The sequence below is a fragment of the Etheostoma spectabile genome, unplaced genomic scaffold (assembly GCF_008692095.1).
Source record: "Etheostoma spectabile isolate EspeVRDwgs_2016 unplaced genomic scaffold, UIUC_Espe_1.0 scaffold00569306, whole genome shotgun sequence".
Taxonomy (NCBI): Eukaryota; Metazoa; Chordata; class Actinopteri; order Perciformes; family Percidae; genus Etheostoma; species Etheostoma spectabile.
The window spans coordinates 1-16,668 of NW_022605050.1; the positions used below are offsets into that span (position 1 = coordinate 1).

At 40.2% G+C, this 16,668-nt stretch overlaps 1 long non-coding RNA gene and 1 pseudogene across 1 annotated transcript; both read right to left on the bottom strand.

Moving 5' to 3' along the window:
• Window positions 1-3,981: 3,981 nt before the first annotated feature.
• On the bottom strand, window positions 3,982-6,788 carry LOC116684766 (endoplasmic reticulum lectin 1-like; annotated as a pseudogene).
• Window positions 6,789-7,022: 234 nt separating this feature from the next.
• Window positions 7,023-16,422, bottom strand: LOC116684767 (uncharacterized). Its single transcript, XR_004330838.1, has 3 exons — window positions 16,411-16,422; window positions 14,520-14,524; window positions 7,023-7,260 (listed from the first exon to the last, which is right to left on the bottom strand). It is a non-coding gene; the product is annotated as an uncharacterized LOC116684767 (long non-coding RNA).
• Between the last annotated feature and the right edge of the window lie 246 nt (window positions 16,423-16,668).

Below are 16,668 nucleotides of genomic sequence, written 5' to 3' on the forward strand. Positions count from 1 at the left end.
ATCTCAGACTATAAAGGGATGATAACTTAGAGTTGGAATTGGCTTGATGACAACTAATGCTATATTCTTTTCTTTTGGTAGTATAATGTACATGTTGAACTGCAAATCTCCTACAAAAGCATTTCAAATCATCCACACGAGTGTTGACCTGGTACAGTATTCCTCTTATTAAATATACAGTGAAGTTTAAGATGAAGCTTTGCAGAGTCTGCTATTTTATAAAACTAAAAATGACCAAGGTTAGAAATACAAATTACACCTCAGTGTAATTTAATTTATATTTTATGGGTTCATTGTTTTCTTTTTGATAACTGTGAAAAAGTCTTTTAAAAGGAAAAGATTATACAATAAGCATACTGTAAGCCACCCTCTGGTGGCCTTTAATGTACCATGGCAACTTACTACAATAGATGTCCCCTCATCAATATACTGTGTGATGGAACAACCTTATTTTACATGTGATTTCTGTTTCAGTCAAATGCCGTTTGTAACAAATAAAAACTTCATGAATGCCAAGACAATCTAAATTCAATCCTATTTATGTAGAGGTGATAGCACTAACTAGACATTCACTTAATTATTGGATTAGAATGTATTGCCAAAATGTCCTTATAGTTCAGTCAATGTTTTTTCTCGAAGATAATGAAATAATAACACTTTTCAATGAGGATTCATGTTTTAGTTGTATTCTTTGCTGCAAATGCATTGGTTTGTATCCCTGTGATACAGCAGTTATCAGGTATCAGCGTGCATATTCATAAAACCACAGAATTCTTCTTCAGGAACCCAAAGACATCAGTACATACAAAACAACTATAGGACATTTTAATAAACCACTCACCTTTGATTTTAATTCCACAGCACTCTCTAATGCATAAATTACACTCTCTCACTCTGTAAATTCACACACACACACAACACGCACGCCAAGCACAGCACGAATCCCCTGATTCGTCACTCCTTTGCTTGCAAATAATAAACACAAGGTGAAGCATAGATAGGGAGTACAGGCAATAAAACCACGCCTTCTGGAGTGAGGCATTGGAGCAAATGCACAGTTTCCACTGCTGGATTGGCTGGGATGTAGCATTGCCCACTGCACACATCAGGGGGAGCTGAGGCTGTGCTCTAGGCTATGCAAAGTCCAGCCTCAGGATCAAGTTTAACCTCAGTTTAACCTCCATTTTGGCTTTTAGCGCAGTGTCATGGGCATCTCTCTCCCTCCACCAAACAGGCTTCTGTTTTATGATAAATGTTTTTTAGTCCACCTCTCTCGGTCGGTCCTCTCTCTGTCCTCCATGGCCCATTGCGTCATATGATCTTTATTAGTTTAGCTGGAGATTGACAGAAGCCCATGTTCATCAGCAGTGTCAAGAATCCTGCATATAACCGAGACTCAACCTAGGAGAAAGAAAAAAAAAAAAAAAAAATGTTATCAACTCGAACATGGAGCCAATGAAAGGGGCTGACCTCATGTCTGCACAAAGTCAGTATTATTAGAACTAGACTTCTCCCTTTCATTCATTCAAAGGCAATTATTGCCATTCAGTGTTATATGGTATAAAAAACTACTTGATAGACCCACAGACTTGAAAACAGTTTAAGCAACTTTCTTTCGTCATGCCCTTTGGGAGCCGAATAAATTTTATACCATATACTACATTTATAGCATTTTAGGAACCGATAACAGTATTGGAGAAACAAGTATTAAAACACAATGAATACTGGAGAAAGTACACTGTATTTTATTAAAATAACATTATAAATGAAAGCAAGTTAAGTTTGCCCAACCACCCAATATTGGACTTTGTTGAATGTAAAGATGCAGTAGGTAAGACTTATATTTAAAGTGCTACATAAAGCAGGTCATTTAAAAAAAAAAACTGGTTCTCTGGCACACAGCAATATTCTTCCTCATGGGGGAGGGAATAGGAGACTGATGGGCTTTAGCAGAAGGGGAGGGGGGTGACACAGAGAAGTTGTCAATGTTGAAATCTTTGGCTAAATCTGGATCTTCACATTCCTACTTACAGCACCTTTAAGCTGGGGTTAGCACACTATTAAGGTTCAGCAATAACCTGATACACGGCTACTAAGCATGTGTTTCTTTTTCAGTGACGGTGACTCAGTGGTAACTAGAGAACTTACCCCAAGGATGTACTGACAGGTCTGAGGCTCCAGCATATAGACAGTGACCGCATGGGGAGACTCTGACTCCTTACATCTGACAGAGAGAGAAGAGCAATGAGATGAGTGAATCAACTGGGAAACATCAGGGTATTGTCTTAACTTGTGTGTGACCCAGGGCTTTGGCACTGATCCGGTGTTACGGTCTCACTCACTTAAGCTTGACGATGACCTGTCTGGCTTCCTGTCAGATACACATATCCCGTGGCCATAGAAGTGGGAAAACCAACCTGTCATGGAGCAGAGACAATGAGATCATATGAATCAACATAATCTCAGTTTAATTTTTTCAGGTTAGGCTTCAACTGACCTACTTGACTTTCTGACCTCCTCCTCTTTGAGCTGGTAGGATCGGGCGACGTTCTTCTTGGCCCACTCAGCGTGCTCCACGGCGTTCCAGTTCCCGACCACCACCGTGTTCTTTCCTTGCTCTTTATCCTGGGGCACCAAGGCAATTTTATCACTTTTTATCACGGTACAAGGCAATGTAATGTACAGAACCATCTCCCATTCACAGTTAAGAAACCACTACCACAATTATACTTTCTGTCAACTGACTTTTACATTGGTGGAGTACAGCTGAAACAATTACTTTATAAATTAATCAAAGCGGAAAATGAATCGCCACCTATTTGAGAAGTGATTAATCATTCAAGTCTTTTATCAAGGAAGATGGCAAAAGTCTTCAGCTCCAGATTCTAACTTGCCTACTTATCATGTTGTATGTAATAAAGAAAAATACAAAAATGTAACAGCTTAAACAGATACTACAAGTACATTCTTTTTTTTGTGGTTTTGTTGATATTCCAAATTAATACCATTCTCCCACACACCACACTAGCGTCAGAGGACTTACCTCATGATACTGATGGACATGCTTTCCATAACAGAATTCATTTCCACCACCCGACCCTGGAAACACACACCCACACACCACACACACACACACACACACACACACACACACACACACACACACACACACACACACACACCACACACACACACACACACCCCACACACCACACACACACACACACACACCACACACACACACACACACACACACACACACACCACACACACACACACACACACACACACACACACACACACACACACACACACACACACACACACACACACACGTTATTGTGTCACTGAATGGTTATTAAACATAACCCAGGGGCTATATAGATGGAGCATGCCTCACCCCATGCAGACAGTACGAGCCGCTGAGGACTCCCTGATAGCTGGTCATCCGTCAGGCGAGAGATGTGAGTGGTGCCGACAGTGACCTGAGACTGCCCTCCAACCGTCAGGGTTTGTGGGTGGAGGTGAAGGCCTCCTCTTCCACTGGTGATGTGTTCCTCCTGTAACACATCAAAGGTGTGAATGAGCCAGGTAGGGGTGGTAATCACATTTGATGTCATCACAATGCTTATGTCATAACGATATTATTGCGATTCAAAACATCTATATTTAAATTTATTAGCTTTTTACCAACTATAAAGTTTCCCAATTTGAAATTATGTCCCCAAAAGGAAACTTTGTCAATAGATTCATTTTTTAATCTAAAAAGATAACATTTCTCGGTTTGTTCATCTCACTTCAGTTTATTGCTGCAAAAGGAATTGTCAAGAAGACAAACTGACCAACACATATGTAATAAAAGATAATCCTTGGCGTCTGTGTATCAAGCAGTATTGCCACAGAAAATATCGCGATACTATGCTGTATGCTGTATCCATCCCCCCGCTGGTACGGAGTAGATGCAACGTGCAGTCCCCGTTTTCCCCCATGTGTCATTTCTGTCTCACCTCTCTGGTCTCGGAGGGGGAGCTGAAAGGTGGTTTAAGTTGCTCCTCTTGCTCCTTGTCCAACTGGGCGAGCCGCAGAGGCCGCAAAGGCGAGCCTGCCAGAGCCTGGCAGAAGATGGCGTTAACTGGGGAGGACTTGAACCTGCAAGGAATATTTGGAAAACGCATTTCAGTGGAACCCTGCCACAACGGACATACACATGCCTCTACTAGCGAGACGTATTACTTTGAGCACAGTATTTCAAGTTAACCGGTTCTTTTCTTTTAAAGATAATTTCTTTGGGCATTGTAGGCCTTTAATACCAAAGGATTGCTGAAGACATGAAAGGGGAGAGAGGGGGAATAACATGCAGCAAAGGGCCGCAGGTTGGAGTCAAACTTGCGGCCGCTGTGTCAAGAAGCAAACCTCTATATATGTGCACCTGCTCTACCAACTGAGCTACCCCGCCACAATGTAATAATTTCTGGTAGATCTACTGTATTTTGGGTGTGGGCAAAGCAGCGGTGTCAACACCACCACCTCATATTCACAGGTAGTGACCTCAGCGACAGACAAGATCTCATGCTTGGCCTCTGGATGACAGACGTACAGCACAGACGTGGAGCGAGCCTCGTTCTGTTTCAGCACACAAGGAGGCCCATTTCCCATCTCCAGTGAGAAGTAGGGAGTCAGCTGGCCTTCAATATTCTTAGAGGGCACCTGGACACAAGTGGAACGTATGACGAAAACAGAACAGATGCAACCATCTGAAAATTGACAGCTGGCCTGGCAAATATAGTTGTTTATAGTTAAGTTTCACTATTATACTTACATCAATTTCAGTTGCTGATTTGACATTTTCTGCCTCCTCAACTTTATCTGAAGACAAGAATAATTTACCTTTAGCACAATAAGCAAAAGACTAATACACTAATTACTATATTATGTTAAATCTATATATCATAAGATATACCGTAAGATGACATACACAAATTAACTCACCCGTCTCTGTTGGCTGGCTCTCTGTGCCATATTCCCCAGGAAGTACTCTTGAAACACTAACCTTCTATGGAAACACACACCTATACCTTCAGTACATACTGCGGTAAGTGTGGTTCACATTAATGGCATCTGAAAGTGATTTACCCTCTCAAAACACTGACCTGGCCAGTCTCCTTCTCCTCATGAAACTGTCTTATATGCTTCCCATGGCATACTTCATATGTCCAGTATGATTCAATCTGCAACGTTGGCAAACCAAGAGCCTGTTTAGAGTTGTTACACTCTCAGAAACAGTGTTTAGTTACGCTCTGTTAATGTAGCGTGAACTTCTTCTGAACACAGTTTCCGCTGAGAGTAGTGGGGAAATAGATGGAAATAAATTTAAACTTGGGAGGTCTCACCCTGTAGGAGCAGCTGCTGCGTTTGAATAGTGGCTCCAGCAGTTCCCCCGGACTAGGCCCACTGTACTCCTTGTCATCATCCTAAATCAACAAATGCACCAAACAAATGCATTAGGAGTGAAAGAGAGATAAGGCGGCATGGGAAGTGGTGCCAGTGAACACAAGAACAATAAAAACTGAAAAATAGCTTAACATAGATTAGAATTGAAAATTGAATTAAAAAGACACCACACACACACACACACCACACACAACACACCACACACACCACACACACACACACACACACACACACACACACACACACCACAAAACAACAATTTAGGTTAACCATGGTTATCATCTAGTAGAACTACTCTTTATGCGTTTCATTAAGTTATTTATTTAAATCTATTGGTATTATTCTTCTCAAGGCTGTGCGGTGTTATTTATTTTGCTTGGTTGTTTCTCCTTTTCATTTTCCCTCAGTTGTTTTCTTATATCAGCTGTTTATGGCTGTTGTTTGGCTGGCTGTCTCTTTTTCATTCTTTTGTTGATGTTGTTTGTTTGTTCGTCTTTCTCCGCCCCAAGTCCCCATCCCCGTTTCTATTGCATGTTTTTTTGCTTTGAGCAATATTTGTTTTCCTCTGTTGTTTCTGTTGTCCCCCCCTTTCTCTTGCAGGTATGGTCCCTTCTCTATTGTGTCTGTTTGTGTGGTGTTTGTGCCATTCAACCCCATTCTGTCCCCCTGTCCCGCCCGTGAAAAATCGTAAATAAATAATAAAACCGACAAAGGAGTATGTTAAAACTCTCTTGTAAAAGTAAAACCTGTTTGGAAAAACAAGTATTCAGCTCCTCATACTGTATACCAGGCTGTGAGGCAGGTCAGCTTAAAAAAAAAAAATTAAATATACATTATATGTCATATTTGTACAATGTGGAATCTTGCTGCACATCATGCAGATCCGTTTTTTGACAGTCAAACAACAAAGTTGCAGATATGCATGATCTAACTAACTACAACTTATGACACAGATTGCAGATAATTTAATGGAAGATATAGGCTTGTCTGTGTATAGAATGCCCATCTACGCAGTGTCTTCCAAGTTGTTCACCTTTTAGAAATGTTTAAAGAATGAAGGAGCAGAGTTGTGTCACACCATCTTTTGTAACATGACATGCCATTGATTGTATGCATATTTGAAGAGAATCTATTATGAGACGTAAAACACTGCTTATAGACAGCCTTGCATTTACCCAGTGGGGTGGATTGAAGCTGCTTTGCCTGATACTTGTGCCATTAAGTCTTGAACTATTATCTGTGGAAGCAACACAAAAAAAGCTGTTCATGGCTTACCTCATCTCCAGATACCAGGGAAGGCAGGAGACATTATACTTCTCCTTCTCTGTTGTTGTCATGATGACAAAGTCATCTTCCTTGTAAAGTACCCTGAAGCTGGCTGAAATCCAAAGACAAACGTCTGTTACTCTAACGTCGCTGATGAAGGAAAGAGGAAACTACACAGTTGGCAGTAACATCTCCACTAACCTAATAGTAAATATGTTCCCCTAAAACAACAGTGTTACTAAAGGAGGAGACCTACCAGCGTAAATTCAGCGCCAGGCCAGGTGATTTTGAAAGGGATTTCGTCTGTAAAGGAGGATAGCCCCCTCTGTTTGTTGAGACGCCGCTGCAGACCTCCAACAGCCCCCCGAGAAGCACCACCAGCAGCCCAACCATGATCTCTCCTGTCCGGCTGCTGAGCTCTTACAGCCCGCTCCTCATGTAAGATAACAGTCTGCTCACCACACACTAACAGCGGCCTGAGTGACGAATTAAACGCTACCTCAAAGTCCGAGGAAGACTGGTTTTGACAGACGTAAGATATGACTGCAGACGGATGTCAATACGGCACAAAATACAGGAAGTGAACTGTTTGCCACGTCGTGTTCCGCCTATGGTTCCGCCTGTGCGTTGGGCTGAAATAACAGCAGCCCCCTCTGGTGGCAACACCGAGTATTGAAAACAAAACAAATAGGTAAACACATGGACTGTAGGCTACATTTTAACAGTCCACAATTAAATCATGATTAAAAAATTAAAGTCCAACTTTTTAATAAACCACAGTTGTAATATATCAGTGTTGTACCACTTTTTCTAACAGTCTTGCCCAATTGCTGGTTCAAGTCAAATATGGGCCAACACAACTTCAAAAAGACTGCCTATGTCCAGCGTGTCCCCTAGGAAAAATACATACTGCTCATTTTGTATTCACTCTACATTAATTATGTGACTTACAATGACAGTTCAGCTTTACCATGCATACTATAAGCTATTTCTTGCAATATTTTAAATCTTTGCAACATCACTGACATTTTCAACAGCCAACCTTCACAATAACCACAAATCATTGCTCAAATCCACATAACCTTATTTTCAATTTCAGTGAAGACCTCCTAATGTCTAAATGTTAGGGTAAAATTTGTGTAATCAAATGATTTTTCCATTCATAAAGATAACTTTGAAACACTGGATGTTATGGTATTTGTGAAAAATAAAGTAAATACAGTACAATATAACTAAAAATCGGTGTAAAGTCTGAACAGAATGCCATTCCACATTTTATCTGGCATGAGGGCATAGCAATATGATTGGAAAGGGTGGTGAAAGTGAACAGAACTATTATATATCTCAAAATAGATGTAGATCTCCAAAATGCAAAACATTGATTTATCGGACTGTTTCACAAAGCAGTAAGCTATAGACAAAGCACCATGTCCTTTGATCAAAAGAAGGTCTGTAAATATTCAGAGATCTTTTTAGAGGCACTTATCTTGTCCTGCTAAGCTGTTGAGAATAGCAGAAAACCCATGAAGTTGTTTTCAAGCGCAGACTACAGCTCGCCCAAAGCATTGGCTCCTTTTGAGTTGAAATGCTTGAGAGGTTTCCAGATCATGTATGTCAAGTATGCACAAATCATAGGCAGTTTGCCTCATCTCTGCATCCCAGTGGATAGATTTAGAAGTTTTACTGTGTCAGTGTGCTGAAAACGTAGAGCTGATGTTTTAGGGAGTCTCACAATTATTATTATAAAGACCACATGCATAACTGAAGATGAAGGGCAGTATGAAGATACCAAGTACAATCGATCAAGTTGAGGCGCTGATTTACTGACATTTCCTGGATGTTATGTAATATGCAACATGAAAACAGCGCTCAGTAAACAGGAAATCTGAAGCATGGACCTTGACCATGTGTGGTGTGGCATTTTACTGTTAGGTGTAAAATGTAGAGAGCGCCTTTGATGTATGGAGTGTGAACCTGCAGACGAGCATTTTTCCACCTGTTGGTGGAGCTGTTGATATGAGAATGTGCAGCACAGGCGGCAAGACAGAGAGACTTTAGCAGAGATTCTAGGACAAAGAGTGAGAGGATATGGAGGAGAAAGGGATCTGGAGAAACAAGAAAGGATACAAGATAGAGAACATCCCTCTAGATTATCCATCCTCTACAACCACTCCCCTCTGCTGCTTACATACATACAGCTTCTACTCACACCTGTCTAAAAAAGTGCATAGACACACAACATATGAATGTATGTATGTGTAGCCTGCATGTGTACATATAATATCTGTTATAGATAGATAGATAGATAGATAGATAGATAGATAGATAGATAGATAGATAGATAGATAGATAGATAGATAGATAGATAACTATTATTTTTCCTTTGAATTATGATGCATTCTTACAGCTTCATCTGTTTTTGTCTCTTGTTTATCTGATAAACAAGAGAGGTGGGAATGATCATATTTCTCTCTTTTTCCATGGAAATGTGTACTTCTTGATCTGGAAACAAAATTGAGATACACTCAGTAGCTTATTCTGGAGCTTTCAACAGCATCTCACAGTCACAGCTGACGTTGAGTTTGCTAAACCTTCAGTTGACATAATAACTGAGCAAATTCCTTCATCCAGAAATTGAAATGAATGAATGAAAAATGCTGAACGCTCTAGAAAAAGCTGGTGAGTGAACCATGAGTTGAGATTTTGTTATTAGAGTAATAATTCAATATTTTGAAAAATAAGTTAATTTGTTTTCTTGCAGAGAATTAAAAAAAAAAAGTTGTTACCAGTTTCATGTATGATGAATATGAAGCTATTTAAAAAAGTCATGGTTCAGTATGTCATTAAAATTTCATAAAAAGTCATAGAACTTTGTAATAAGTTCATAGAATGGTCATAATATAGTATGTTGTAAAAACCTCATTAAAAAAGTCATAGTGAAGCATTTTGTAACAAATTCCTAAAAAGAGTCATAGTGTGATATACCATTAAAATTGCCATTAAAAATCATAGTATTGTACGTCATAAAAGTATCCCAAAAGTCATAGTAGAGTACTGTATGTTGAAAAAAGGTCATAATATAGTATTCTGTAAAAACTTGATGAACAAAAAGTCATTGTAAAGTATATCGTAAATGTCATAGTATGTCACGTCTGTGTGATGAATATGAAGCTGTGAAATGCAGTTAATAAGGTTAGCTTTGCACAAAGAGTTAAAAACTATCTCTGAGTGTGTAGTGAGACCTAAAAAAATTGGTAGTTGAGATACAGCCAAGCTGAAATGAGTCAAAACTTCTCCAGTGTCTTTTCCTCGGTAGTTGTTCACAGACTTTTGCGGGAGCCTGACTCGAATTTACCTGAATTCACCACTTTGAAATGAGCATTTTCATTTATTTCACTGCCATCCATGGGGTGAACTCGATTTGCATAGATTCCTTTCACACATCCTCACCTTATGCATAATTGATACAACTGTCATCGCCCCAACCATAATAACATCATTCCAAAGGGAGCAGAGAGAAATTAATCTTGGCATTTGAAGGTCTCGAGCGAGATTAAGATATCTCCTAAACTGTCACCCAAAAAACACATATGTCAGACATCAGATCAATATTGTCACTTGTGCTGGATTTTCCTAATGACATTCATTATTGATTTGGGTGAAGCATTTGCACATGCATTTCTTTTGCAATTTATATAGGTTTCCCTTTGGACTCAAAGTCCATACAGCGTGTCAGATTATGAATTATGCTTCACTGACATCATGCCCTTTTTTCTGCTGCCCACATCATACAGACTCAATGTGTGTACTGGTTTTGTTGAACAAATGAAAACACCAACAGGCTCAAAGATTTTACCGTTTTGAATAATCTTCAACAAACTGCAGCCTGTGTTTGCCAGCTTAAGGACTGAAGTGTCAGAACATGCTTCCCCATATTTATTTTAAAGCAGGCTTGAGCAAACGTTTCTAATCCTGTCTCCTCTGCATGTACACAGTTGTCAATCATGCACCTGTTGTGTTTGAGTCCAAATAAAACACCGTTATTGGCTAAGTGTATCTTGTAAGGCGCTACTACTGGAATAAATGATGCAAAAAGCAAAACAAGAAGTTGGTGAAACATGAAAGAAATGGATTCAAACCATGCCAGTGGATCAGAGGGCTTCTCTCCACATCCCTGCAGAGATGATAATGAGAGAGTATTTTTGTTTGGACGGATCTGGATAGGCTCCAGACATTCACAGGACTATAGTCCTAGCTATATTTGCCTGTGATTGAGGCTTAGCTCTTACATGAGAATATCACAGAAGGGTCAGTGGAGACTCAACACCCCTGAGTCCCTGAATGCATCATGATGGCACAGAGCCCACAATTACATGCATACAGTATTAATCAAAGCCAAAGTTTCCTATAATCCTATATAGTCTTTTTCTATCAAATGTTGAGGTTGTGTTATGTCTAGGATGTACATTTGGGTGTTTGACCCAATCCTTCTATAAACACAAAGCAAGAGATTAACTACATAAACTATTGGTTATTTAGATGAGATGTGTTGTATTTATAGCCTGGTTTTCTTCCAAAAATCTCCCAGTTTGGAACTTCCAGTTAGAGCTTTATAAAGCAACCCATCTGACCATGGCCATTCTCAAGGTGACCATGGATGTTTATGTAAATGCTGTATGCATGTCTGAGGCTTTAAGCTGTTTCACAGAGTCTTGAGACGCTACATGCTCGAATACAAAAGTCAATGAAACTCCAGAAGTATTTTCTGTCTATAAGCAAGAAGAGAAAGTGGGTTAACTTCTTGAAAATACATCCTAAGCAGTGTGCATAAGCCAGAAGAGCTTACAGACGCTAGGGAGACTTTGGGAGTGAATGTCATTTAGTGGTTCTTCACAGTTTGAGAGTGAATGGCACAAATACTGCTAGGTGAGGAGCAGAGCCCTTGGCAGACTGGGCGGAGAAAGGAAATTGAGATTCTGTGGATATTTGATCAATATCAGCACTTGACAGAAATGACTGAGCAGGATTAGAAAGTAAGACAGATAACAGTGAAAAAGATTCAAAAAACAAAACACAAATATTAGGCTCAACTACAACACTATAATGAATGTTGGTAATTGCTAAAATGGAAACAATTCAGCCGTCTGCTGCGAACAAATAACACATATACTGTATCTCTGACTGTTTCCTTTAAAGGATAGTATCTAAGGAAGATCATTGAACTGTCAAGAACCCACATAAGCCATTCACAGATCATTTCTTTCTTAACAGTTCTTTCTTAACAGTTCTCTTGTCCATGAGAAGTACAGTATGTAGGCTACTGCATTTGCTGAGTCATTTATATTGGACTTGCTGCTTATTGATGCAAAGAAACTCTGCACAATCCATCATCATTTGAAAGCATTTACAAGATCCCGTTGGCACCAATTTGGACCAGAGATGAGTTAAATTGGCTGAGGTATGTGAAAAACAATGACTACTTTCATTTCATGTGTGAGCACACTACCACACGCAAAGGCAAAAGTCTGATATGAAGAATTGAATTTAAAGATCAAGAAAAACATGCTGCAACATAATAGACATTCATCTTCAATATACAAAGCAGCAATAGCACACAAAAAAATGTAAATGATTGGACCAACTTATCCTAACCTTAAAAAACATCACACATACACAACGCCGCACATGTATGATTGGACATGACTAGTCAGCTTATGCCCAAACAGCTGACGAATGAGCCAGTAGTTTTGAAAGATGAATGAAACAGCTGATGCCAATAAACTTATGCAGCATAACTTCATTGTTTGAACTGACCCTGAACACACAAGATACAAACATCCAGGAGAAATTAAAAGCCAGCACACATTAACAATCTTTAATTCGGCGCTGACCTGGCCAAGGCATACCTTACACCTCTCACCCATTGTCAGATGGGATCGGCTCCCGCCCGCTGCTACCCTGTCTTCCAATCTATAAATACAACTGTAAAATGTGAGGAGGAGTCCTGGCTCTGTTAAGTCTTGTCCAGTCAAGTTTCTCTAACTATGAACACCTCATAGATAATATTTGAGTCTTCGGCTGGTTTCACCTTTAATAAACTGCATGTCTTTGTATGCATGTCACAAAATAATCCAGCCAATAAGTAATCACTTAATACGAGGCTGGGAGGAGGCCTCGGGGGAGACTCAGCACTAGGTGGAGGGATTATTTCTCCAACCTGGCCTGGAAACGCCTCGAGATCCCCCAGTTGGAGCTGGTCAATGTGACTCGGGAAACGGAAGTTTGGGGTCCCCTGCTGGCCCACGACCCGACCCCAGATAAGCGGACAAAGATGGATGGATAAGTACGCAGATCGTTCTCATCTATTAAACTTTGTTCTACTGTTCTCTATATCTACTGCATTTACTTGATTCAATTTTGAGGCTCATAGCCTGACAAAAAAACAAGTTGACAAAACATATCCATAATGCACATCATTCTGTACATTATCAGATTCATGTGTATTTGGCTTTGTTAAAATAAAAGTACCAATATTATACAGTCTCACACTGTGCCAATGTCTGTTTGTAAAATATTCAAGGTCTCCCCTAGGGGCCCGAAAGCAAAACAGCTTCGATGAATCTCTTTCTTTCTCACCATATGCGGTGTTTACTTACATTCTAACGTACTGTCTGTTCAACACCAGAACACAGAACACAGAAACGCTATGTTTCATTTTCAGTTAAGCTGCAGTGCTATTTACAATTCATTTTCATTCAACACTGCACCTCCTCTTTTATTTCAGCCTCCAAAGTTTTTCAAACTTCATCCGTAACATCAGTTTGCCAGCACTCAGACAGCACAGCAAACTATTTAGTAACAATGTATGGTCAGATGAAAAAGACATGCTGAAATTATATTGGCAGGTTGGTATCACACTGCCTCTTTTCCAAATGGCACAAGGAGTCTGACCTTTTCCTGATCTCAGCGCTGTCAAAGATGACCTTTGCGCACAGCATCACATAGTCAATGTGTATAAGTTAGAGTCTTTAGACAAGGCACAAGCCTTGCCTTTTCAAAATTGCTTGTCAATAGCAACATTGTATATTAGTAATTGCGAAATAATTAAAACAAGACTAGTATATCCTAGTATATGACTGTAGCCTGTATTGTTGTGTCTATAATGTGAATGTAGAAATTAAATGTTCATCTCTGGTGGTCCTAGTAATACTTGTTTGGTGTGTACTGAAGTAGCACATGACAGGGTAAAAATTTGTGTGAGACACAACTGAGGACAGTTTTTTTTAAATTTTATCATAATTCATTTTAATTGTGTAATGAATGTTACCTTGTTAAACAGACCAGACCAAGGTTGCATGAGAATTATGAACCACAGTCCTACTCCTTTTTGTTATTTGCATAGTTTATTTTACTGCACAGCAGTGCCAATTCTAAGCAATTGTGCTGTTCATACAGCACACGCTGTGCCATGGAGCCGATCTGGTGCCATTGTATTGGCGCCTTGCCAATTTTTTTTTTCGGGAGATCACAAGCAAATCTTTCAAGAAAACACTTTGATAATCTATTATGAATAATAAAAAAGACATATTATATATGATATAAATTCAATTTAAAGTCAATTCAATTTTATTTAACAAGAGTCATCTCGAGACACTTTACAGATGGAGTAGGTCTAGATCACACTCTATAATTTATTAAAACTGTTGGGTCCTTTATTTAAGTATCCAACTGTTCTAGCAGTTCCATCCAGAGCAAACAGTGGTGAGGAAAAACTCCCTTTTAGGAAGAAACCTCGGACAGACCCAGGCTGTTGGTAGGCGGTGTCTGACGGGCCGGGTGGGGTTGAAATGAAGAGTGGCAATGACAGTCACAATAAAACATAATGGAACACTGACTAAAAATAGTAGTTTCTAGTAGTTCATGGCATAGCAGGGCACTGCAAGGCATTACACGGAACAGCAGGACGTAGCAGGATGTAACAGGGCATCGCAAGATGTGTAGCAGGGCCACGGCGACAGCTGCTACCATGATTTTGGAGCCTCCCTGATCCAAGGAAACATGCTGGGGAAAAAAGAACATAAGGACTCTGGGGAATGACTCCCCAGAGCTAGCTTAGTAACAGGCATTTCTGGGACATGGATGCACACAAATGGAAAGATAAAGGAGAGAAGAGCACAGTGTGTCAAAGGAAGACCTCCGGCAGTCTAAAACTATTACAGCATAACTAAGAGAGACAGGGTAAATAGAGGAGCCTGGTCGGGCTGTACTGCCCTGCCTCCCTCTAGTTTTATTACATTATAAATGGTCTGGTTCTGATAAATGATCAAATATGCACTCCCTGCTTGCCAACCCATCCACTTTGTTTATTTAGAAATAGCCGGGTGTAACTGCTTGTGATACGTTTTTTTCTAAATGACCTAGGCCTAGGCTACTTGTTCCACATGTTGAGTTGTGTGTCTGAAGAGAGAGCAACAGAGAGAAGCAGGCCGGCAGACACACACACACACCTACTCTGCCTGTACTGCTAAGCTCGAGAATTAAAACGGTTTAAAAAGGGTGGCAGCAGCGGCGACAACAACTACAACAATGTATTAAGAAAGTTTATCGTCTCATTGGCGGGCAATGGCAAGGAAAAAGAATTTGGGGAAACACCAACACTATCACTCCGATCAATGGTGGAACTGCATCACGCAGTGAAAACGCGACAGAGGGTCCTAAGGCTGATACTTTGGCGTGGCAGTATTCCTGACATTATTCAGAGCCAGAGTTTTGGTTAGAATCACAAACAAAGTACAGAAGAACAAAAAACAACAGACAGATTTACTTCACGTTCTTTGGCATTGATAGAGGCAGCGACTGAATTTCTAGTGAATAAAAGTAAACTCAATTCAGACACCCACATGAAATCTGTTAATGTTTTTTAAAGACTTTCTCACACCACTTATTTCGGGGAATTGAAAAACTTAGTAAATCAATAAACTTCTGTTACACTTCTTGGTTTGTGGGTGTAACCTGAGGGAATTGCAGGAGGAGATTGAGAATGGGCAGCTTGGCTTCCCTGGCGGGTCAAGGTGAGTCTGTAAGCCTGATGGCTTGTTCACTTTGCAGATGTCACCTGGTCATTATCCGGAGGCAGCCATCTGCCAGTTGGTCCTGCAGGGCCTGGCCACTCAGTCTTCTGGGTCCTGTGTGACTGGCAGGATCCATGCTGCTTTCTCTTCTGTCCTGACCTGCTACTCCACCTGCCTCCAGTGTCCAAAAGGCCAGCCTGGTCAGGGCCAGAGGGAAGACAGAGGACGCACGCAGGGAAACAAAAAAGAAAGCTTTGAACTCTTAGCCACAACGTAAACGGGGATAAATTAATGATGCATCTGCAGTTTCTACCTTGGCACTCCTCACAGCTGACTACTTGGCTTCTCACCCTCAGCGCTGCTGGGATGCAGAGGTATGCTGCCAAAATAAACTCCAGGCTCCCTGATCGGCTCACCGATCAGGGAGCCTGGAGTTTAAATCACTTGCTGGTGGTTTTACCTTCAAAGTGCTCAACATGATTATTCGTCTTCTAAAAATGATCTATTGCGAGAATCCTCAAATACTAAAGCCAATGAAGAAATGTCATTACATCAGAAAGTTAATTGTCAGCCCTTAAAGTGTCTCACGGCGGGTAATTATCTTGGAAAATTAGAGCCTTACTTTTGGACAGACTTAATCATGCCCTCCTTCAAGGTATTTGATTTGGCTGTGACTTCTGCTTTAACCTCATTGACTCTTTACAATTTACTTTCTGAAGTGAGAAAAAGGAATCTTTTCACATGTTATTGAGCAATGAACATGTAAGTCTTCCCTATATATTTTTAAATTCTTTGCCCTGTAAACAGATGAATTGTCCTGTCACTTAATCTATTAGTTTAATAGTTGTTTTTAGATTAATATGTCTGTGTGTTAAGTATG